At 41.9% G+C, this 25196-nt stretch overlaps 1 protein-coding gene across 1 annotated transcript in view; it reads left to right on the forward strand.

The window, feature by feature from the left end:
• The window catches only part of NCALD (neurocalcin delta), a 269976-nt gene that overhangs the window by 4166 nt on the left and 240614 nt on the right, over positions 1-25196 (forward strand). The gene's annotated exons all lie outside the window — the stretch shown is intronic.

Raw genomic sequence — 25196 nt, forward strand, 5'->3', positions numbered from 1 at the left:
GTGACAGTTTGTGTGTCCTATTTCTCCTTGGAGGCTCATGTCTTTCTCTAAATTAGTTCCCCTGGTTGTCTTGTAACCTTAGCTCTCTCATGGGCTCGATACAAGTTATGATTTTGTTGATTCTGCAGCCTTTTCTCACTGGTAGGATGGCAGTGATATTCTCTGTGGCTTTCTCTCTCTCAAGTGGCTGCTGAGCTCTGCTGCAGCTTTTGAAGTGCCACTAGTATTAAAGGAAACTTTGGTTGTAAATAAAAATGCCCGTCAGAAATGGGTGAAAGCTGAATCAAAAGAAGGCAATAAAACCACAAGTCAAAACTTAACAGGAAAGCTGAGAGGACTTAAACTGCCTTCGTCTTTTGAGTTGGCCGTACCTGGCATTCCTCCTTCATCCTCTCAGGGAATACCTGCCTGCAGTGACAGGAACAGCAAGATGGAATAGCTTCATTCTGAGGGCTAGGGTAAGGGAAAGAGGAAGATGGCTCTCCCTGCCGTAATTGCCTTCGTGAGACGGAGAAGAGAAAGGGAGACAAGTGAAAAGAAGACGAGAAAGAGACTGCATAACAGGCCCTCTGGTGGCTTTCAGCTTCTCAGAAAAGGAGTGTGAACTGAAAGATCCGAAAGAACTCCAGATGTCCATGGGGCCAAGGAGTGCATCATCATAATTCCAGACAGGTCTTAATGATTCCCCAGCCATCTCGGGAACAGTCCCCTTGACTTTCAGCTTGGATATATTTAACTTTGTACATCCTAATGATTGCTATGTATATGTGTGTGTCACACACACAATATCTTATTCTGTATTATGACATATTGTGACAGTTGTGTTAAATTTGTTGCTTTATATATTTTTCTCCACTCCTGCCTCTTCTACTCCACCCTTTCTACTCCGTGGGTGGTCCGGGGACCAGCAGCATCAGCCTCACCTGAGAGCTTGTTAGAAATGCAGCATCGCAGGTCCCACTCTCAGACCTGATGAGTCAGAATCTGCATTTTAACAGGATTCCCAGGGATTCTCCTGCATTTGAATCTTTGAGAATTGATGTTTTACATAATGACTGTTTCATTTTATTTTTTTTTAGCCAACTGTGCTTTTAATAATGAGATTAAAATCCTTCAAAGTCAAAATATTGTGAAGGTAACCCTACTTTAAGATTAGACCAGATATAGTGCACAAAATTAAGGCATTTAAACGCATTTTCTAGTTAAATTATTGAATTTATCATTGATAAGCGTATTTAAAGCTTCTTATTTTCAAATTCTTCTCTGAGTTTTGCGTTCTTAGCTCTCACAAACCTTGGCTCTTTCTTGTAGCACGGACTTTTCCATTGCTTCATCTTATAAAGAGATTTCTCAGACGTGTGAAGCCTTCCTCCTGTGGGCAATTGTGTCTTCTTCTCCATTTTGGTTTTAGCTCAAGCAACCGGTACCTGCATGAAGCTTCTGTTGATGCTTCAAAACCTGGCCTGAAAGGTTCTAGCAAGGACCCATCCCTCTGTCAAGGTTCTCGCCAAAAGACCCTCAGCTTTTGAATTTTCCCAACATTGAGTATCTTGTAATGCAATGATATGGGACTCTGCTGTCAGAATTGTAGTTTTCTCTATTTTTTTCTCAATTTCCAATAAAGGTTAATTTACATTTATCCCAATTCTTAAGTTGTCCTCTTTCCTTTAATACCATAAAAAATGCGGGCCAAGCTTGCTGGATTATAGTGTCTGCTTTCTTTTGCTTTTGTGTCCAGGTATTTGTATCCACTTTCCTCCCTGCCCCTTAGAGACATGAAGTCAAAGAATTCTGGCAATGTCATTAAATTACTTTAACGTGTCTTGTTCAACTTGGGATCATCATGTGTGTGTTCTGGGCACGTAGACAGAGAAGGGCACGCAGCATACCTCCCAACCGAGTCAACCTGTCCTGGTTGCCCAGAACCAGTGAATTCTGTTTTAATCTCAGTGGTCACCTTTAGCTGCAAAGGAGACTGGGAAATGTATTTGTGAGTTGGGCATATTGCTGCTACAAAAGAAACCAGGGCTGGGTTTGCTATGGATGGAGAACTAAATGCAGCCATGAGAGAGACAGGGAGCTAAATATCAACTTTATTCCCAGTGATCCTGGATAGGAGGACGAGCTTAAATGATGGACAGGATCAGCTAGAATCAGGCCTCTTATTACTTTTATTGACGAAAACTTCTTTCGTGGAAAAGAAACTTACACCTGCTGAGGCCAGAAATAGAGAGAAGGGAGGGTGCCCAGATCTCCACGCATTTTCTCTCACTCAGTCTGAACAGTTCAAGAAGTCACTCCCTTGGAGAGGAGTGAAAGGATGGAGTGAAGGGTAGAAATCACCTTCCAATAGTTTTAAGAGGACAAACGGTTTTGCTTTATGTACCCAGGCAGGGATGCTGGGAGGAGAGAATGATGCTCCTCCTAATAATTGTTATATATGTATGTGTGTCACACACACATGATATCTTATTATGCATTATGACATATTGTGATGGTTGTGTTATATTTGTTTCTTTATATATTTCTCTCAACTCCTGCCATTAGTAACCTTGTAGTGTAGGTCGTAATCTGTTACGGGGGATGAGAAAAGGGAGAACTTACATGTGTTGAAGTGGTGAAGCCCTCACAATGGAGATAGAGACAAAGTGCTCATAGATTTTAAAGAGCAGGTAGAATGGTTTCAGGTAGAGAGGAGAAGGGTGATTCGGGGTGAGTAAACAGCCTGGGCTGTAGCCAGTAGACTTCCAGCTGCTTCAGAAGCTTGCTGCAGGATTCCTCATAGGGTGCCCCGCATTCCCACACAGAAACAAACACACACACACACACACACACACACACACACGAGCTGCTGCTACTGCCCTCCCCGAGGGAGTTCACGCGCACCCCATTGGTGTGCAGCAAGCTCTGGCCCCTTTTCTCGGCCGTGTCATCCTTGACTCCTGCTGTCACACTGATCTGGAAACCCTTAACAACCAGCCCCACTCCCTACACCAGGCTCGGCTCAGGACTGTGAGCTGACAGCTAATTGTTGCGGCTGATTGTTTTGCTGACAGTGCTTTGTGGCTATTTTGGTTTTTCTCCAGCATTCCTTAATTAGAAGAAATGACATCATGTGCTGTCCAATCAACCTCTTGTTGGATATTATTATATTTGTAGGAAAATCAGGCCACATTTGGGTTTGTTCCTGCCAAGCTGGTATGAGGTTGGTGGCCTGCGGCACAGTTGGCCTGGCAGGGCAGTGGCTCCCAACAAGCTCTGAGACAGCTTTGCCACTGCTGCGAGGGAAGAGCATTCTCCATTCCCAGTGTGGGCTCAAAGTACCAAGACTCCATCAGGGACCCCTGTTCAGGCACCAGTGTCCCACTAAAATTTTACACCTCACAGTGACCACTGACCTGATAGGTTGCTGGCTTTTCTCTCTGAAATGAGATGTTTCAGGATTCCTTCGATATTGACCCTTCTGGCTAACATGGAGAGACCCTTTTGTTTTTCACTGGGAGAAACATGGATATAATGTGAGGATGGCTCCTGTTCAGTGAAGCTTTAGAGGTGGTTTGCCATGCAGTATAGTAAGTGAGATCTCACTGCATTGCTTTAGTTAACAGAAAGAATGACCTTAAGTTACAAAATATTCTGAATTATAAAATAAATTTGAAGAGCTTTGCAACTCTAAAGTCCACAGATAGCTTTTATTAGCTGTTTATAAAGTAGCAGTCCCTTCTAAGGCTGCTTTATTGAATGCTTTATTTTGGAATAGCTGTGTTAGTTTGCACATAAACTGTGTGTGAAACTTTTAAACATCAGTTTGTTTGTCCAATGAGTATGGACCCTTCTCTTCTGATTTTTTGCTTTTGGCATTTACTCCTTGCAACAAGGATTTATGGAGCCTGCTGGGTGCCCTCTGTCTTAACAAAGCAGCATAAGACAGGTCCCTGCCCTCAAGGGACATACATTCTAATTGGGAAATCAGTGTTCTCCAGTGGTCCTTTCTTCATGGCTGCCTCAAAGGCATCTACGTGGTTATGTGGTTTTTCTACAGGAGTGTTCAGTGTCGGAGCAGAAAACACAGAATACAGGATTTTCCAGGGTTGGAAAGACAAGAGGACAAAGATATTGAAGGTACTATGGAGAGACCATAAGTGTCTCAGATTGGGCACAGAAGAAAGAGAGGCCAAGGGGTGTGTGTGTGTGTGTGTGTGTGTGTGTGTGTGGCAGTAGTGGTGGTGGTGGGGTATCATGGTGATGGAGAAAATGGTTAACGGACGTGGTGTATGGGTGGAGGCCAAAGACAGGAGGGAGGACTCTCTGAGGTCAAAAGAGAAATGGAGAGCAGGTAAGAGGCAAGAGAGAGAGAAAAAAATGCTACCTCACAGTTTTCTGCGGGTCTGTGTTGTCTCCTCAACTGAAGGGTAGAAAAGGGCCAGGCATGCCATTTCTTTTGTGTCTCCTTCAGCTCCTGGTCCAGTGTGATGCTCATAGCATGTGCTTCCTAAATATTTCCTGAAGCAATTTAGCTCATTCACGGGCTCTGTGAAGATTGTTTGCGGTCGAGATCAAATTTCTTTCTCATATGTAGAAATGATTGAGGTGCTCATTCGCTCCTGTATATAGTGAGCTCCAATGTGATTCCTGACTCCATCTGACAGCGGTGTGAACACACACACATACACTACGGTGAAGGGGAAGTCTTCGTCATCTGATATTCGTTCATTACTTTCAGGTGAAGGAAAATTATTGTCTCTAGGGAGACAGTCTGGGGCGACCTCAGAGAGTACCACGTGCTGGATGTGATTTTGCCCTACCACGAAAGCCCAAAGTGCTGTTCTTTCCATAGCCAATAGTTCTCTGTTCGCTCTTCATGATTTTTCAGGCTAAGCACATTTGAAGGCCCAAAGGAGCAACCTAAACTGCTTTCTGGTCCTGTTACTGTTCCCCTGCTCAACATTCCGCTTTCTCCCATGTTTGTATTTAGCTGAAGTAATCTTCATGGAAGAATTCCACAAATGAAGTCACAGCAAAAACTAGAGAATAAAATTTTAATTTTGGAATAAAAGCTAAAGCTTTACAATACCATTCCTATATATTCTTGTATATTTTATAATTAACTTGCTGCTCCCAGGGCACCACAGCCAACGTGAGTTCTTTGTGATGGTGGATAGTGTCTGCTATTCACTTGGTTACCCGGGTGCTGGCCAGTGCTAGGACACAGTACAGGCTTACAAGTGTCTGTGCCCCTGAAGTGAATGTGTCGTACATCCAGTTCAAACATACCAGCAGCTTCTCTCATGCGTATTTTCTTAGGCTGCATTTTAAAGTTCCCTAAGCTATACCCCAGACACAGCAGACTTGACCAGAATCACACGGTTACCATGGCATCCAAAGGGCGCTCTGAGAAGCTCATCGACTTCTCCAGGGAGAAAGATGGTAAACTGCTCTGATAGAACATTTTCTACCTTAGAAGCTAAGAATAGACACTATATTTATCTGAAACAGCAAAACTGATTTTCAAAACTTCTCTCAACATAATCTTTTGTAAGATACTTGCTGAAAACTGCTCACAGGTTTATATGCTCCACCACTAACTTGTAGCAGCTTCTCTTTCATCTCTGATCTGGAAACTTCTTTTTGAATAAAATAGAAATGTGAACAGCTCTGGCTAAGAAGTCCCTTTCAATTTCAGAGAAGAGGTGAAGTAACTAAGCCCGCCTATTTTCTCAGGGAGAATGAAGCAAAAATGGGACTACCAGGAATAAAATGGCAGGCCTGCTTTCTTCACAGGCGACTTCTCCCCTCTGACACAGTTCTTTGATGTTAATCTAATTCTCATTAATTGTTAACTCCAAAGCAACAGAGCTCCGATCTTTGAAAGATTGCTTTTTGTAAAATCTTATTTTCTGAAATTTCTGCTTAGTGGATAGGCCACCGACCCGCTAACATTTTGCTTTAGAGTTGGTAGGCGGGGACTGTTTAAGTTTTTAATTTCTGTTGCTTGACATTTGTATAACACTGCAGCGTTTGAGGCACTTTTACGTTTTACATCCATTGTTATTTGAGCCATGTAACAATGCCTACAAGGCAGACAGACAGATTCTTTTTTTATTCCCATGTTTTTGAATGAGGGGATTGAATATTATGCATCCTTTAAAATCAACTCTTACCAGGAGATAGACCTGGAACTGGGACCTGCTCTTCCTGTTCCTAATTGAGACTCAAGTTGCCCTATCACGATGGGCAAAGCGTAAGAATGGTAAGGGAGAACCTATAGCTTGTTTGGTAATTATCTGCTTAGTCGTCTGGGTCTCTGGTTTGACTTTAAGCTCCCTGAAGGTGGAAATTATTTTATTCATTGTTTGATCCTAGTGCCTAGAATAGTGCCTGGTACATGGTAGGTGCTCAATTAACATTTTTGTTAATAAACGAGGAGTAATAATGCCAACATTTTCACCTCTACCTGTTCCCTTCTTACACATTCCAATGGCATGGAAAATATTGAATATAAGAGTTATGTCTAAAAGAGGCAAAGTATGGGCAGAGTGGGGAAATGCAGGTTGTTAATCCATCAAAGTACTGGGGGAAGAACCCTGAACTGAGCTGTAGAAAAACACAGAAGAAACATCGCTCCTGCCTTCATGGAGCTTAAAGTCAACTTAGAGAAACAGAATACCCAGCATGGCAAAGATGAGGAAAATCACTATCCAATGCAGTTCAGTTGGCCCTGCCCTCTTGGAAACTCAAGGTTGGGGGAAATAAAAAAGACACACACTGCAAAAACTCTTCATCACAGAGGGAGGACACAGAGGAAGAACTCTCCTGTCACTTTCTTTGTTTAGTTCGGTAATTACCTGTACCTTTCCAAGTGTATTTACGCAAGAAATTAAATACAATGGCTGGTGGAGGGGTGAATCATGCTCATTAACTGGAATAGAAGGTGAACTTTGACAAAGCTTCGATTGGCTCTTTTCTTTAAATAGTCTAGTAATTATGCTGTAATTTAGCATCGGTAAACAATTGTTTCTCTCCTTATCTCAACCAAGCTCATGGTTTCCAAGTCCTTTAGGAGCAGTTCTTTTCAAGGCTTAGTCCTCAAACCACCTGCTTAAGTATCCACCCCTGAAATTCTGATTCAGGGGGTCTGGTGCAGGGTCTGGGAACTTGCTTTTTTTTTTTTTAAATAGGCATTTTATTTTGGAATAATTTTATATTTACAGAAAAGTTGCAAAGATAGTACAGAAAGTTCCTATATTTCCTTCACTTACTTTCCCCTGATGTTAACTGCTTACATAACCAAAATATATTTGTCAAAATTAATAAATCAATATCAGCGCAATCATACTAAGCTACAGATTTTACTCAAATTTCACCAGTTTTTGCACTGATATCCTTTTTTCTGTTCAATCCAGGATGTCATGTTACATTTAATTGTCATCTCATTTATCTCCTCAAATCTGTAATGGTTTCTTAGTCTTTCCGGGAATCTGCATTTTTAATAAGCTCCCCAGATGGTTCTCAAACACTAGAATTCAAAATGCATTGCTGTTCCAAAGCCAGGACAGGCGCTGGGCACACCTGCCAAGTGCTGAGAAGCAAGCGGATGGGGGACCTCTGCTTACCTGAGCGGTACGTTGAGCTTTTCTTCCCAAGTCATGCTCCCCTCAGTCAGGGACCCAGCAGGAAACAGAAGGCACACTCTGGAGGAGTTGAGAGAGCATTTAGCAAAAGTACTGTTTACAGAGGTGTAGACAAGGTGAAAGGAACAAATAAGGGATATTGAAGCAACCGGGAACTTTTAGTGGTGAAGAGCTTTTACTCCGTTTGGCACAGGGCAGGAGGAGCAGGGGCCACGCGGGTGGGGCAGTGGTCAGGGAGGCACAGTTGGAGAACTGATCACTGCCGGAGCTGCGAGACTCCAGCGTGCGGAGACACAGGGAAAGGCCACCCGGGCCTTGTCTCCTCCACCCTGGGTCTCCTGCTGGTGCCTCCCACTGGTGGAACTCAACAAGAAGCCAGAGGGCAGGGAATAGACGACACAGTTCCTGGGCACAGAGGAGGGAGAGAAGGATGGAGAATGGACCTGGAGAATGGACTTAGAGAGGAGTTGAGGTAAGAATAGCCAGCACTGTGTTAAAGCAAGAAGCAGGAGAGATGGCCTGATTAGTTAGCTGTGCCTGGGTTAAAACGTATGAGCTGCTTATTAATTCACAGCTACTATGTTATTAGAGGCCCTTTTTTAAAAAGGGGATCCAGTAAAAATGTTACATTTAGCCTTGGAAACTGTGTAATTTATCAACTTGTTGCAAATTCAACAAATATCTTTTTAGTGGGTTAATGATATAAAGAGGACTATAGCCTCCAGCTAAATAAATAAAAATCTACACTAAAGAAAAAGAAGTGCTATCTGAGATGTAGTCTTAGAATTGATAATAGATTTTAAGAGTTTGTATACCACCTTGTACAATTTAGATAAAACAGTGCTTTTTTTTCTATTTTGTTACTTGGTCCTAGTTTTTGAAAGAGAATATTGTCACCTTCCTGCAGTGTAGTGAATTAAATTCTGGGCACCAAAGAAAAAGACTCAGAAAGTATTCCTTTTCATTTTGTAATTGCAAAAGAATGAGAATGGAAAAAAGCTCATCTTCTCCAGCATCCGTGTGACTTATGGAGAAGCACAGTCTTTAGAAGGGGGTTTTTGATGGTGGGGGTGAATGTGTGAGATTTTTTTCCCCCTTATTTCAAAAAAGGAATAGAAGTTCAAAAGGAGGAATATTAGCTGTATTTTGCCATTAAATACAATAAGTTTGCCGACGCAGAAAGCTTGGTGGATGTTTGCTTTGCTCATGAATGTTTTTCATAGATATGGGTCTTCTTTTGTGTTTGCTCACCATCCTCAGCCAGGAAACAAGCACTTCTATATTTATTTTTCAAAGTGGTTGCGTTGGGATCTTGGCAGAAAACGGAATTTACCTCTGAGGGTTTAAATAAAGGAGTTTAATGAAGGGATTATTGCAGACCTGTGGGGCAGGGTTACAGGAACAAGCAAGGGGTGGTCCAGCACCCAGGAACCAGCAGCATCAGGAAGGTATTGCCACCCCCAGGCTGAAGGGACAAGAGGAACAAACAGTGGAGTCCAGTGAGGGCTGTAATCATGGAGAAAGGGCCACTGGACAGAAGCCATAGCTGTGAAGGGACATAGTGTTGTCAGACACTGCAGTGAAATGGGGGAGAGTAGGGAAAAGAGCCCTCCGTCGCTGTCCTCCCACACTCCCATCTTTGGCTGGTGCCCCCTGTTAGTCAAGCCCAGCAGGAAGCTGGAGGGCCGGGGAGTACAGATGACACAGGGGTGGGAGAGGTGGAGTGTGGCTGGAGGTGTTGTAGAGGGGGGTGGGGAATAACCAGCAAAATTGTCCACTGCCGTTGAGCCCCCAAAGTGATTACTTGTGACATTAGGTTTGGAGGAAATACAAAGTAGACGGATTGAATTAATGAGCAAATTCATTCCCTATAGAGCCAATTTTATTGTTTTTAAAACTTATTACTCTCCTAGTCTTTTCTGAAATTTTAGTGCATAAAGACCCTGTTTTCTTGAGTTTTCTTAACCTCACCGTGTGGTGAGAAAGGTGTTGACGTTTAGCATAATGTGGAACCTGGATATGGCCTCCACGGCCCTGAAGGAGGGAGACCAGCATAGCTTCTGTTATTGGTGGCTCCAACTGGCATGTTCAGAGTTAAAAACGGCCATCACAACGTGTATGCTCTTATTGTCTTAATGGGTTGCTTCTGTTGGAGCTAAATGTAATTACCAAATAATCACTTCCAGTTGTTCATTGATTATTTGTGCATGAATTATTTAATGAAAATAGACTCAGATGGCAAGTGGTGGAAAGGCTCGTTTCTGGGAAAAACATTCACTCTAGCCCATACCCTTAGTTGCGGATTTTTTGAAAATAAAAGCAAAGTAACAAGACAATCTTAAATACTTCTGGCAACTTCAACCAAACCTAGCCCCAGAATCATTTAAGAACTTTTACCAGGAGGCTCAGAGGAACAGAGCTGAAAATAGACTGGTTGCAGCAATTTCAGCAGAGGGACCTGAACATGTTTTCTTTAGCCACGGGTTTTTAGCGAGCGACAAATCAGCCCAGAAGATTGTATTCTTGGGAAAAGAAATTCACGTTCGATTTTCTTTTTCCTGGTGGACTGTCTTTCTGAAATACTTTACGTCAAATCTTTAAATATGATGCAGTGGAAGCTTATCAGCCTCCTCTTTGCTGTGATATTTTGGTCCTATTTAATCCCACTTTTCATTTCCAAATTTGGAACAGATTCTTGGGCAACACTACCTTCATCTACAAGGCTCCAGAAAAAAACAAAATAAAATCATGCTCTTTAAAAATACTATTTATTTATTTATGTCAGTTAGTTTGTTTGTACTATTATTAGTCTTGACTGTGTTTCCTCTTTCCTGAGCTTGGAAAACTGTCTGGCCGGGCTTTGTCTTCAGCTACATTGGCTGATCTCTTCATGTCATGAAAATGTTAAGTAAAAAGGTTAAAAAATGGTCATAAGCTATTCATTCTCGTGGTCTATTGGTTTCAGATTTAAGGATCTTTGACTCTTATAGCTTAAATGAGTTTAATTGCAATTTCCAGCAAAGTTAAAGAAAAAAAATTCTGTCAATCATGCCTTATGAAGGGAATGTCATTGCTTTGAGTAGCTGGAATCAATAAGCTGCTGATAATTAGTTACTGTAAGTGGATACAAAGACCTTTTTTGCTCTATTGATCTGACCTGTTTAAGGTGTTAGAACAGGTAGGTTGTGGTTAATGGAATGCCATGCTAGCTTGCTTTAATCTAAGTTAAGAATCCGATCCCCATGCTAATGGGCATTAGCACTGATGTAAAGATGATCTCTGTTCTTGGCAGCTATTCCTGTCTGTGTCAGGATCATTTTCCAAATCACTGTGGTGGTAAACACTGATGCATCTTAACTCTGGTGCCTTCTGTGTTCCCTCAAGGTCAGTCAGCCACTGTGGTGGTCTCTTCTAGCTTTGCAGGATAGATTCATTTCCTTTCCCACTGTTACCTCCAAAGGCAAGAACCTTCCTAATGGCCTGGTTAGTAAGATAACCTCCTGCAAGCCTGCCTGCTCAGAGCATTTTCTTGCTCCTAGAAAGTAAGCTTCCTAGACCATCATATTTATCAGGATTTGCGTTTGTTCAGAAACCCTCAGCCAGTTATGACCTGCTGAGTCAAATCCCTGCCAGCCCCACTGAATCAGTTTCTGTGAGCAGCTGCTACGGGCAAGGCCCTCTGCTGGGTGCTGTGGCAACACAGACCACGTCCGCTTGTTGTTAACCTCATGTCCTCCATTAGTGTATCATTTCTTATAGGGCAGGAATTACATTTGATGTGTGTAACTGCACAGCAGCAATGCTGGCTTTTAATCAGCTTTCCTCATTACATATTTTCAGTTGAGGATGGCTCTTTACAGTATGCAGCTTGGAAAATTACTTGCACAGTCCCCTCGAAGCTGCTTGATGTGGCACCTAATATTTTTGAAACTCTCTATTTAGAATTATCCTCACAACTCATAAGTTACAAAAACAAAAGTGTCTCGTTACTCCATTCTTTTGTTCCATGCACAATTTATCGAATGCCTGCTTCGTACCAGGGGCAGTACCATTGGCATCCCAAGATGTGCTAAAGCCTATCAAACAAAGACTACGAGGGACACACCGTAGTCAAACAAGCTTAGGTTTATTAGCTTGCTGCAGCCAGGGAGAGCACACACTACGGAGAGTTCAACATTTCTCCAGGTGGAAGTTAGGGAAGAATAGCTATGGAGTTTGCAGGACTGGATGGTCTTGGCAGAGATTGGTCAAAATTTATAAATAGGAAGTTGCTGGAAAAATCAGCAGTCAGATCTTTAGGACATGTGACTTTGTGTGGAATTGTTGTTCGGTGGGTTTGTCTATGGTCTTATTTAGAACACCATGGGTCTGAATGAGCTGGCGGTAAATGTCTGAAATTAGTTTGTCTGCATGTTATATGTTTGATACAATTTTTCTATTTTTATGAGTCATAATACGATTTTGCAAGTTATGGTTTTTATTTCAATTTTCAGTTCCCCCTTCACATCCTAGTTGCCAGCAGAACTGGTTTTCCCTTTTCAAGAAGAATAATGAAGAAGTTTTTCTTCTCAAGGAGTTCCTAGCCTAGGCCATTATAATATAATTGTATATGTGTCATAATAGAGATAGAAATAAGGTGTTATGGAGTTCAGAAGAAACAACTCACTTTTTTTTTAAACTACCATTTTGTTGACATCCTACCATATACAAGGCTCTACGTGCATTATGTCCTAGGCAAGTTAGATACATTATTTAATCCTCGACAATCCTATGATGGTTAAATAACCCACTCAAGGTCACCCAGCTTGGAGATGAGAGATCTAGGACTTTACTAAACCCATATTTGCTGTGTGCTGTTCCAAGTACGTTCTATAATCTCCAAAACAGACCTTTGAAGTAGCTATCACTCTTTATCCTATTTCATATCGAGAAAATTGAGACACGGAGATGTGAAGTAATTCATCTAAGGTCACAGAGCTTGTGAGCACATTGTAGAGGCAGGTTTCAGACCCAGGCAGCCTGGCTCCATGGTCCATGCACATTGCTACCTTGCCTGCTGCTTCTCTTGAGCTCTTGTCGTTGGGTCTCATGTCTGTGTTCTTAACCTCTGTGCTGTTATTGTGCCTCACTGGCAGAGGAGAAGCTTCACGGAAGGGTTGAATGTGGGTTGGCTTTGGCAGATAAATAGGTTGTTTCTGGAGGATCAAGGAGAGAAGGCTGTGCCATTCCATTCAGGAGTAGCAGCCTGTGCAGAGCCCTGGGAGCAGGAGAGACTCTGCTTATTCAGGGAATGGTGAGGTTTGAGGAACTCTGAGTGTGTATGATGGGGAGTGGTGGCAACTGATAGAGCTGGATATGCGTCTTGGGACCAGAATGGGACATCACAATTACCCCTTGTGTTTGACCAAAAGAATGCTCCTCTCCTCAATACTGCACTTGAGTCTGAATGACCATTCTGGTCATAATGCATTCTCAAAGGAAAGAGATTTGTCATCACCAAAATACTCATGCTGGAAGAAGTTCCAAAGAAGTTTCAGAAATGTGTTAAGCAAAGGAAGCTTTAAGGAAAAAAATGCTCCTTTTTTTTTAGGGAAAAAAAAGGAGGTGTTCTTAAGGTGATTGCTTTGAAGAGCGTAATGTTCATTTGAATGTCTATGTCTTTATAGGTTAAAGAAAAAATATGTCACCACTTTCATTCAATCCAGAGTGCTGAAAAGCAGCTTTTATTTATGGAGTTCTGGGAGATGGCATGTGTTTAATCTTCACATCAATCCCACACAGATGCTATTTACGGCCCAACTGTATAGATGAGGAAACTAAGACCAAGAGGACTCAAGGGATTTGGGCAAGTCACACAGTGAGTGATGGTAGAGCCAAGTTTTCAACCTGGTTGATTCTAGAGTCTGATTCTAGAGCCCGTTCTGCTATACGGCCTCAAGAAATCCGTGGCCTTTTAGCTTGTGAAAGTGCAGAATGTCCCAAACACAGCAGGCAGTCAAATGCATGGAGGACTAGGAGTCAGGAGAGGGAAGGGCAGTGGTGGGACCAAGAGAAGGGGACTTGTCGTAGCTTCATCCACCCCTCCCCCATATCAGACCTGCCCCTCTTTGCATGTATCATTGGAATTTACTGGTTTAAAATGGTATCCTCACCAGTGTTACTCCTTGGACAGCAAAACATAGTCCAGAAGCTAGGACTGAAATTCTGATCCCTCTTGGGCAATGGAGCTCCCCTCAGGTTTGCTGGGACATGAGTTCATCAGCCAATTAGCAGATATCTTTATGTTGACCTTTCTATTACCAACCTGGTGGTTTGCTTATTTAACTAATGACAGGTGCCCTCATTTTTTTTTGCTGTGGGCACAGAAAGATCTTTGTTGGCTCTAGACAAGTGATGATCTTCGTTAATTTTGGGTATGGCACTCCAATTCTTCACAGCATCAAGGAAAGTATGGTGGCAGCAGCTAATGAGTCCTGGACTGTACATTCTGGAAGCGAAGGGGTGATTTGTTACCATTTTTGTTTTCTATAGGGTATGCTTGTGGGTTACTCGTATTAACTAGTTGACAACCTAAGAACGACCTGGTCCCTTCTGCCCTATGTTTATCCCTGCCAGGGGGCAGGGGGCAATGGTAGGTCATGTGACCAATGACAGCCTCAGCTGTAGTTAGGCCACCCGGGTCTGAATCCTGATTCCTTGGCTTATCTTGGGCACGTTACTTAAACTTTCTGCACCTCAGTTTCCTTTTGTAAAATAGGAATGATAAGAGTACCTACCTCATAGGGTTACCCTGAAGATTAAGAAAGGAGACCCTTAAAAATTGCTCGGCATGTTACTCAGTTCATAGTAAGGACTCAATCAATGATGAGAATAGCAAATACTGAGTGAGCACTTGTTCTGTTCCAGACCTGGGTATGGGCTGTGCACTGCATAGCTCTCAGGGGTGCCATCCACATAGACAACCATGTGAATGTCACCCCCAGAGTTGTGTGATGCTGTGGTCCTGTGCCAGGAACTGCTCTGAGCGCTTTCTGTGGTTTAGCTCTTTATCCTCACAACAACCCATTCCTAGTCTTGTTTACAATTTAGACACAGATGTTAATTACCTTGCTCAAGTTTAGCCAGCTGTTAAGTGGTCAGGCTGGGATGTTGGCCATTCATATTATTATGGTGTGGAGCAGCACGGTTGCCCTCTTTCCTGTCAGTCACGAATGGAGGGAAGATCTCCTTGATGGTTTGATGTTCTTTAACAACGCATAATGCGTTGGCTGTCCTATGTATTTTATTATTTCTTCGAGGCAGTTTATATTTTCAGCCTTTATAAATAATATGTATAATTTTAGCTGAATAATTGAAATTCATTAATTCACTTGACCTTGGAAAAAAGTTGCACACCTTTCTTTATCATAATTCAATTCTATGTGATTAGGGCTGAGGGAGGGAAGGAGGAAGTGAGGGAGAGACAGAGAGAGAACAAGCCCATTGCACGTTTGAATAATACCAGCAATTCTATCTGCCCTTCCATCAGGACAAGTCACTAGCCCACACTCTGCTCAGATGGCTTCACTTCACTTCTCACATGACTTCCATAGTGTGAGCATCTTGCCACGCAGAGTTTTAACAATGTACTTTTCATACAACATGGCCTGTAAATGAAGCCAGATAGTTCAGCTAGTGCTCAATCAAAGAAACAGGGATTCACTCCAGTGCAGAGCCAGCCGTGCTGGAATTATTGACAAGTGGCATGGCAAGGCCCTAGTGAGACACCTTCCTGAAGGGTTTTCGAGGGAACTGCTTCTTCAAATGCCCTGGATGGTGGAAAGTGAGTAGTCAAGAGGAGCAATAGCAAGGGTTTTAACTGTATTGACTGTGCCTTCTGAAATCGTGCTGGGCCCTCCATGGCTCCTGCTTTGTCCACAGACACCCTATAGAAAGTACCTCCAGATTTGTTCCATTCTCCTTTATTTTCTCCTCCTCTCTACTTACATCCCTCCTTTTTACCTAGCTCCTTTGCGTTTGATGGTTTGCTGAACTCTTTCCTTCCCTGCATACTCGACCCTGTCTTGCCTCTCCATTGGCATCAAAACCTCTGCCCCTCTTGGTCCTCCCTGAGCTTCTTTGGCTCCTACCTGCCTGGGTGGAAAACTTGGGCACGTGAGTCAGTACTATTTATGTCAAGGAGATAACTATTGCAAACGTCTGCATGTTTCAAAACTATTTTTTTCTCCTGGAATTTTATTGAAGAAGCCAAAATAAGAAGATTTCAAGGTTAGGATTTTTGTATTAGTAAGATTATAATGGAGATAGATCAATGTTGACTCCCTTTTTTTCTCAAATTCCCACCTTGTGTGATGTTCTAAGGGTCTCAGCCTCATGGGAGCAAGTAGCATTGGTGACTTTTCCATGAGAGGTAATAATTCATAGCAATTGCGACAAGGCTGTGTCAATGTGTGGTTTCTCCAACTTGTCACACTGAGGCTACTCAGGACACCATCAGAATTGGATAGGATAAATCTTTTCTATAAAAATAGCGTGTTGTCTATATGATGCCAGGTGAAAGAGTGTGACTCAGCATGCCCTTGGCCACCCTTAAAAAAAATGAAATGTCTTCCTTTCTACTTAAAACCAGAATAGACTACTTCCTACTACTGTCATTCAAAGACCTAAATTAAAACCAGACTGAGATGGAGAGAGAAGATATTTTCACCTAGGACAGAGAAAATCAAAATGGCAGGAGTAGCAGTTGGTGAGGGCCTGGCCCACAGTGGGCAGTCAGAATGTTAGTTCATCTGCTATTTGCTGAGGGGAGCTGGTTTCACAAATTACTTTTATGGTGTCTGTTATTGAAATGATAGTTGGAGAACGCCATGAGAGTCTGAGAGAATATCCTTAGAAACAAGAACACAGAGTTTGACTCGGGCCTATTTCTTTATTTTTTTCTACATGATTGATGTGAAGTCATTAGGATTCAGTTAAAGGAGAATGTTACCTCCTCTTCCCTGACTTCCTCAAGCCTGGCTTAGTGGTGCCTCCTCAATCTCCCCACACTTTCTCCCTCAAGGCACTCATCACATTTCATGAGAATTACCTGTTCTGTGCATCTTTAGTAAGCTGAGACTGCGACATAATCTGTACCCAAATGGTGTCTGGCACAGAGTTGGTGCTCACTTGTGGAGTGAATGAGTGAACGAATGAATAATGTGAAGATGTTCTATTTCTTTTTGTCTGCAAGTTCCTTAAATAAAAAACCAGGTCTAAGTCTACCTATTGTGTGGCAGGGAGTCACACAGGCTCTCAACAAAAGCGTTATTCCTGGTGCTCTACTTCCGTTCCAGGCGTGCTGGGACTGGTATTTAAAGAAATGCGTTGGGAAAGGTTTTATTAGCCCTCTGAATCCCATTGTTAGAGAATGTGAAATTTAAAAAGCTTCAAAATCAGAAGAATAAGTGCAAAAGCTAGTTCTTATTTCTGTACTAGAACTAAGGAGAACGAGAGGGGGCCAATTCCACATCTCTTTAAACCGGTGTGCAATTGCAGATACTAGTCTAGCTGGATGAGGGTTAATCTCAGAAAGTCCTTTAGTCTGAGGAAAATAAGAGAGTCTCGAAAGCCTGGAGAAGTGGGTTAGCCAGAGAAGCATCTGCAGACGGCTACAGCCCATGATTCAAAGGCAGTGATATTTTCTGTGTCCTTTACACTGGATGTGGACAGTTTCAAGATTAGCGTAGGTATTCTGGGTTTTTATAATTTAATATTATAGCATAAAATTTTTCCCAAGTCTCAACATTATCACTTTAAACAAAGTCATATCACTCTATTAAATCAACATGCTCTATGTTGAGTAGTTGGTTGGTTGTTTTCATTTTTTTAGTATTATAAATAATGTTGCTATGAGCATCTTTTTGTGTACAAAGTGTCTTTTTTTCCCTTTAGGATGATTAGTACCACATCAAGCAGGATAAACATTTTTATGGCTCTGAATACCTATTGCCAAAATGTTTTTTAAAGGGCTGCAGTGAGTACATCTAGAGGATGTTTTAGCTCCTTTTGAAAGCTGTGTGCTCTGCTCACTGATGTTTACCACTTTGTGATAGTCTGTTCTTGTTATAAATCTGAAACCATCGACTCCAAATTGCTCTCTCTCTGTGACTTGTAATGCAACCCGTATAAAAGCCGGGTGCCCATGAGGTTCAGGACAGCATCACATTCAAGGGAACAGTGTCCAATGATCAAAAGCAATTACAAAAAATTAATTCCAGTCTTTATTGTATCTCTCAAAGAACATTACACAGAAGTTCTTAAAACCACCTTTTCTCTTCTTTTTAATTCCATCACATGCTGCAGCTGCTTGAAACCTCTCCTCTCTTCACGTTGCTGTCTCGTTTCTGAATGGCTTCTGTTTCCTTTCCGCTGACACATACTGTCTAGCACATGCATCCAGCCATCTTCTCAAAAGCCCACGCAGCCTACACACAACTCTTTTTGCCATGTAGAACCTCCTCTGAGAATATTCTGAATGTTCTCTGTTGGATTTTCTCACACCTAGACTCAAACTTCACACAACAAGAGAAAACCTTGGAGCTGACCTGACAACCAATAATATACCTTCCTTGGGAGCAGGAGTGGGTAGGAGAAGACCATGCATAGTCCTGGATTAATAATTTTGTCACTGTCATGGATAGTAGTAACAGCTAACGTTTAATTTTTAAATTTTTTTTTGAGGAAGATTAGCCTTGGGCTAACATCTGCTGCCAATCCTCCTCTTTTTTGCTGAGGAAGACTGGCCCTGAGCTAACATCTGTGCCCATCTTCTTCCACTTTATATATGGGACGCCTGCCACAGCATGGCTTGCCAAGAGGCACCATGTCCACACCCGGGGTCTGAACCGGTGAACGCCAGGCCGCCGAAGCGGAAAGTGCGCGCTTGACCACCGCGCCACTGAGCCGGCCCACAGCTAACATTTATAAGTATTTACTACAGGCCAGACACCGTTCTAAGCACCTTACATGTATTGCCACTGACTCCTCATAACAATATTATGTATTCAGTGATATTATCAATTCCGTGTTTTAGATGAAGACACTGAACTAGAAAATGTTCTAAGTAACTTTCTCAATGTCACACAGGAAGTGACAGAGCTAGAATTTGAACTAGGTGGTCTGGCTTTAGAGTATGGGTTCTTAACTACTGTACTATACTCCTTAAATTTCCATTTTAGCATATATATGATATATAGCTACCTAACTTTTCCTTATTTTATCAAAATATAGAGCAAGAACTTGAAAACAAAGTGGAGTGCTCATTTTTTATGAGTTGTTTCTTTTAATTAAAAATCACGTGGAGACTGTGCTACTGTCTGTGTCAGTCTACTTGTCTGATCTTATTGATCTAGGACATGGAGATGCCTTTATTACTTCTTGTTATGAGAAAGCCCTCTTTTGACAAGGTCAATGGAAAGATGTAATCCATCTTAGAACCTGGAATATAAGTCTAGTGAAAAAGGATTTGCTAGTATACTGACAGCAAGTGATTTCTGAGCTTCTTAAATAAAAGGGTTGGTAATTTAAGTTGCTTTTCATTGGTTTCTCAAGTAAATGCACACATCCTGCCTATGTTCTCAGTTTGTTTTTAATGCATCAGCTTTCATCTTTTAACTTTTCTTTTGGATATGCTAATTACTTGGTCTGGTTCCTTGTTTTCAGCTCAGCGCCAGTGCCCGTCTGATGCAGTGCTCAGATAAGAACTCCCCTCCTTTGGAAAAAATCCTTTCAAGTTAGATACATGAACACATCTTTCTCAGAGGGAAAAAAATGGATTTTTTTGTTTTATTTTACTTGAGAAGAAAACATCTAGCAATTTAGGTCAGTTTTCACAGTAAAAATTGACTTTAAAAACGTTATTCAAATGCTCAGTTTGAAGCACTGCCTGTAGTCTGCTCTTCAGAGTGGAGTGCTTTCTGAGAAAAGGCGGCAGTCCTCCAGTTTTTTGTAGTAGAAAGAATGCTGGAACACAAGTCAGGAGACCTGAGGTCAAGGCCATTTCTGCTGATAACCAGCTGCTTTGGAGCTGATTACTTATCTTCTCTGAGTCTTACTGTCTTCATCTGTAAAATGAAGATTCACACTAAGTAATTCTACACTTTTTTTCATACATAATAAACACAAGATAAATTTCTGTGCTAGATAATCCTTAAGATCCTGCCCATTTATTCTATGATGGTAGGATTCGAGGGGTCCTGGATAGGTCTAACAGGGCATGCGCAGCCACCTCCCTGTTTAGCATGTCCTCCTCCCCCAACAAATACTTACCCACCCTAAGTGACTGCCTCAGGCTCAAAATTGCCCAATTAAAGATTCATTCCTTAAGATTAGGCACTGGTTAAAACAAAAATATTCCTAGAAGGAGCTTTGTAAGCTATTTGCATATTATTTAGTTCATTTAACTGTCCAATAAGCAGTAATTTAGCACACAAGATATTCGAGACACCGAGTGGGGCTCTGGGTGTGTTTGGAGTGGTGGGGAGGGATGTAAAGATGAACAAGATACGGTCCTACACTTGAAGGACCTCTAATGAGTGGTGGAGAATGAGCAAATCTGCATAAATATCAGATGAGCGCTGTGGATTATGAGTGCCGTAAGAGTTTGAATGGAGAGAGGAATTGCTCTCAGCTCCAGTGGTCAGGGAATTTTTTTTTAAATTGAGATCAGGCTTGAATATGGCTTGGAAAGATGGTTGACTGATAAAAAGACATAGGAAAGGGGCTATGGCTTGGCATGCACTGAAGCTTAGAGATGGCACTTGCCAAGGCAGGTTGGGAAATACAGTTCAATATATAAAGTGAAGCCATGAGACCACAAAAGATAGACAAAGAGAATTAGATTTAATACAGTAAGTGAAAGGGAGTGATCATTTGTTCTCGAATGAGAGAGTGACTCGCTGATGGGCAAATTTCAGGAACTTCGTGTGATGGAGTGTGCCGCATAGTTTTCAGCGAAAACAGCCTCTAAGCCTTCAGAATTTCAGCTCTCACCCCTTGAATGTTATTGAATGGGTGTTTTTGAAATTTGACCTGATGTCCTTCTAGGAAGAGGAATTGATTGCCAACAAAAATAAGCTACTTGGGAAGAAAAAGGAAATATTTGAAGGATCTTAAAGTGAAGGGACAAGTATTGGCATGCTCATTCATGTCTACTTCTCCATTCCCAGCATCATTAACATTCATCCTCTTTCATTTTCCAATTTTTCTAGCCCTTAAAAGTGAGGAAAATGTCAAACTGTAAAAGGTTACAGGTGGTTTTTTTAAGTTATATTTAGGTTCTCATGGTTTTAAAAAATATGACGGCTATGGAATCTGCCTCATCTTTCATTTCTCTGTCCTCTCACTGGATGAGTACATTTTTAACAGGTTCCATACTGGAATTATCAGGAAAAGTTTCTGAGTCTAAGGATCTGTACTGGTTGTCTACAGCTGCTTAACAAATCACCCCAAAACCTAAGGGCTTAACATGACAATAATTTATGTGCCTCATGAATCTCTAATCTGAGTTGGACTGGGTGGGAATGTTCCTCTCTGCTCCACACAGCATCGGCTGGGGTGGGTCAACTGGAGGCTGGAGGATCCACTTCGAAGATGGCACATTCGCATGGCTAGCAAGTTGGTTCTAGTTGGTAGCTGGGAACTCAGGTGGGGAGGTTGCCAGAAGACCGGGGTGGGGGACTCTGTTTCTCTTTACATAGGCCTCTCCATGGCTGCTTGGCTTCCATGTAGCATGGTGGCTGAGTTCCAAAAGTGAAATCCTGAGTGATAAAAGAGAGAAAGGGAGAGAGAGTCGACAAGCGAGCTAGGCAGAAGCTGTATTGCCCTTTTGACCTAAATTTACAAGTTACCAACACATTTTATTTGGTAGATATGAATAACTTAAGCCATCCCGTATTCAAGAGGAGAGGAATTTGATTCCACCTCTAAATGGAAGAACTGTCACAGAATTGGCCAACATGTTATAAAACCACCACAACATCCACAGGATTCTCCCCTCTCCTCCCAGTTCATCTTCCCCTGTCTTTATTTGTATCTTTAAATGTTCATAGGAGTGAACCTAGAATGCCAACTAGGACAGGGCCAGACAGGTCATGTAGATGATGAAGCAGGATGTGGGGGACACTGACATCAAGGAGAGAAATTTCCTCACCTGAAGCGGATAGACCCAACCTCCCAAGCTGCCAGTCAGGAACTTCTGGCTGGATGGAGAAGCAGAACTAAACATCACCACTGTCCCACAACTCTTTTTTGTTGTTTTCCAATTAGTCTTGATTATTTTTTAAGGGTAGTATGGCTGAGGACATCATCCCATAGGAGTCAGGAATGGAAACATACTTTTAGAGGATGTCCTTGATCTTTGAAGCTGGTGTTTAAATGACACTTCTCAGTGAGGGCACTTGGACTGACCTTGTTTTGAGATATTTTATGCTCTAATAAAGTAGATAATCTCCCGATAGGCTTTTAGCTGCATAGTTCCATAAAATCCACGTCCCTGACCTGACTCTGTCTGCTGTCACAGGCTACCTGGAAGGCTGGTATCTATTTGAGGTGCTCCAGTCCCCAAAGTGTGTGAGGTGCCTGAGGTCTCAGCAGAGGTGAGAAGCTGAGCTGCAAAGACATGATCTGAGATGATGGTGGAAACTCCCTGGGTAGAACTGTCTTAGAGAGTCACAGAGCCAATCACAAAATACCGTTCTCTGTGATTTGAAAGTCAAGTGCTGGTTTGTCAGCACTCCCTTAACCTTGCTTTTAAGGAAACTTAATCAAGGGAATGTTTCTGTACTCTATTTTCTTTAGATGGCTTCTGCATGGCTGAAGTTACACTTGATAGCTTCTGGCTTGTCTTTAATTTCAAATATGGGGGAGAGAGGATGTTATTTGGAGAGTCCTTTAAGCCCTTTCCACTGATGGAAAGAACATGCTTCAGTGCTTGTTGATCTCCCAGGTTTCTGAGAGTTGTTTTTTGAGTCTTTTAGAAATAGCTAAACAATCTCCCTATTACATTCCTAACTCCTTTCATTTAAGAGCTTCAATGTTTATTAGTCAGCTGTCCTGCAGAACATGTTTTTACTCTTATTCCCTAAGGCTTTAGGCCATTTCTTCTATAAATAATACTGTCAGATGTCATAATGATATATATTGTTATACTGATATTTATTAAAACTACTTATGTCGTGAAACATAAGCTGGATGAAGGCTATGTCTGTATCATTAGTCTGGGAAGTGGGAGTTTGTTCTGTTGGATGCAAAGCATGGAACTGTGGTGTATGGTATTTTAATTAAGCAGAGATTTTTTTTTTTCTTTTTGCATTAAAACTTTAGAAAGGTTAAAGAATTAGAAACAGAGGAGAATTGTCCAAGGAATAAGGAATGAGTCCTGTTTATAAATAATGTATATCTAGTTGATTTCTTTCCTCTCACCTCGTTGCTTAGGTGCTCGTGGTTTGTAGAAACCTTAGGTGGAGGCATTTCTGGAGAATGCTAGATTAAAATGATGTTGCAGACTCCAGGTAGGAAATAGAGGGCACACTCAAGCAGGCAGTTCAGAAGAGTTTAAGGAAAGACCTGTTTACAAAGAATAGGCATGGTTAAGGGAAACCAACAAAGGACAATGAAAGCACCCTGACGGCCATTACCACCTCTGGACCTAAAGGGACAAGGCGGGGCACCAAACGTGGATGTGGGAGAGGCCACTGGATGGGGTTGTGCTTTTGGCAGAGGAAAACATCCATCCTCCAGGAAGAAGACTGGAATAGTAAACGCTCCAGTCTCTCTTCTCCTTCCTTCTGATCACCTGCTGAGGACTTCTATTAGCAGATGCCAACCAAAACCTAGAGAGGAGGCAAGAAGCCCATTGCCTCATTCTGTAAAATTTAGCCTTCTGGGGAATAGAGCAGGGTTGAGAAGCCTAGAGAGTGGGTTTGAAGGGGCAGTGGAAAACAGCCATCAGAACAGATAAACACAACCGTTTGGTTTGTTGTTTTTTTTCACGAAGACAAGCTCATCGAGTGGGCCTGGTTGCGTGATGAATTTAATACGTTTCCCTCTTAAGGTCAAGGGTGAAAATTCAGATTGCATAAAATTCCTCCCCAAATTTCATTAACTTGGAGACAAATGGAATTTGAGACTTCCTATTTCTGGTTTTCTGCAGGCCATGGTGTGGAGATAGAATTCTGAGGTTAGATAGCAGAGGAGGGGTAAGGTGTTGGCAATTAACCTTTCCTCAGAAAAGGAGATCCTGGTTCTGGGCCAGGAAATAAGCGCTTGGCAGAGCCCCTGAGACGGGAATGAGGAGGACACATGCCCATCAGTTAGGTTGCAAACCCCTCACTGCCTGATGGCAGAGGGACGGGACCGCAGAGGTAGGTGAATTAGGTGAACTTCTGCAATAAATGTGCTCAAAGGGGAGCACGAGCTCCGAGACTGTTCAGTCTGTATCTCAGAAGTGTTTTTTTTCTGGTAGAATCTGTCCGTTTGCAGTTTAGGACTGTTCACATCATGGTTTATTTCTCCTTTGTAAATGGAATTGTCCAACTCTGCATACCCAGTGGGGGCATGTAAGCTGCCTTTCAATGAGGAAGCAGCCCAAGATAGAAGGAAAGAGTGCGTGTCTATCAAGGCCTTTACAGTTTCCACCGTATGCTAATCTATGTGATGTCATGGAAAATACTTTACATGGTGTACGGAATTTTTTATGTATAAGAAATCACAGGGATTTTCAAGGCTATAACTTTTATAAGAAGCCTAGCTACATACAGAGCGGCTTTCAACATATAAAGTGGATCTGTGGTGTTTGCCATTCAATCTGCCTCAATCTCAAAGTATCAGAAGGACTTGGTATATGGTAAACTCATGGTACCTGTTCAAAAGCTGTATCTCAGGGCAATTCCCGCTTCTTAGGCTTTGGATAAAGCTGGCTCCTTCTCCAAAAAATAAGGATGTGAACTGCTTTTTGATACTGGGAATACGGATATATTGAAGGCTGTGTATAGAAAAAGAAATGTTCACATAAATAGGTTGTGTCCCGAAGGAGCCATGTTCAGCAAGTGTAGCCAGGTAAAGACCCAAAGAGGCTGAAAATTTCCTTATGGTCATTCACTTTGGAAGTCACTTTAATGTGTTATTGGCCTTAAATTCAAATATTCACACAAGCAATCTCTGTGTAGGAGAATAAATCAATGGTGTTAATTGTACTCGGTTAATTCAACCATGAGAAAAATTAATCCTTTCATAAATGGCTGGTTTTCTGGATGACATTTTCTGCTGCTGTACCATTCCTTTTATTTGTTGTTGGAAAAAGAGGTTAAAAATGTTTTTAATTAAAAGTTTCAATCTTTTTTTACCTTCTCTAAAAATATACTCTGGAAGAATACTATTTTAATAGGGAGAAATATTTAGCCCAATAAAGCTAAACTATGACTGAGTCTAATCAGGAAATGAAATAATCAGGATCAGACATCTGAAAGAGCCACAAGCGTTCCTGTATGGATGCTCACAAGAAATTCATACTGAGATCCACAGCTA

This window comes from Equus quagga, chromosome 16 (genome assembly GCF_021613505.1).
Source record: "Equus quagga isolate Etosha38 chromosome 16, UCLA_HA_Equagga_1.0, whole genome shotgun sequence".
Lineage (NCBI taxonomy): Eukaryota > Metazoa > Chordata > Mammalia > Perissodactyla > Equidae > Equus > Equus quagga.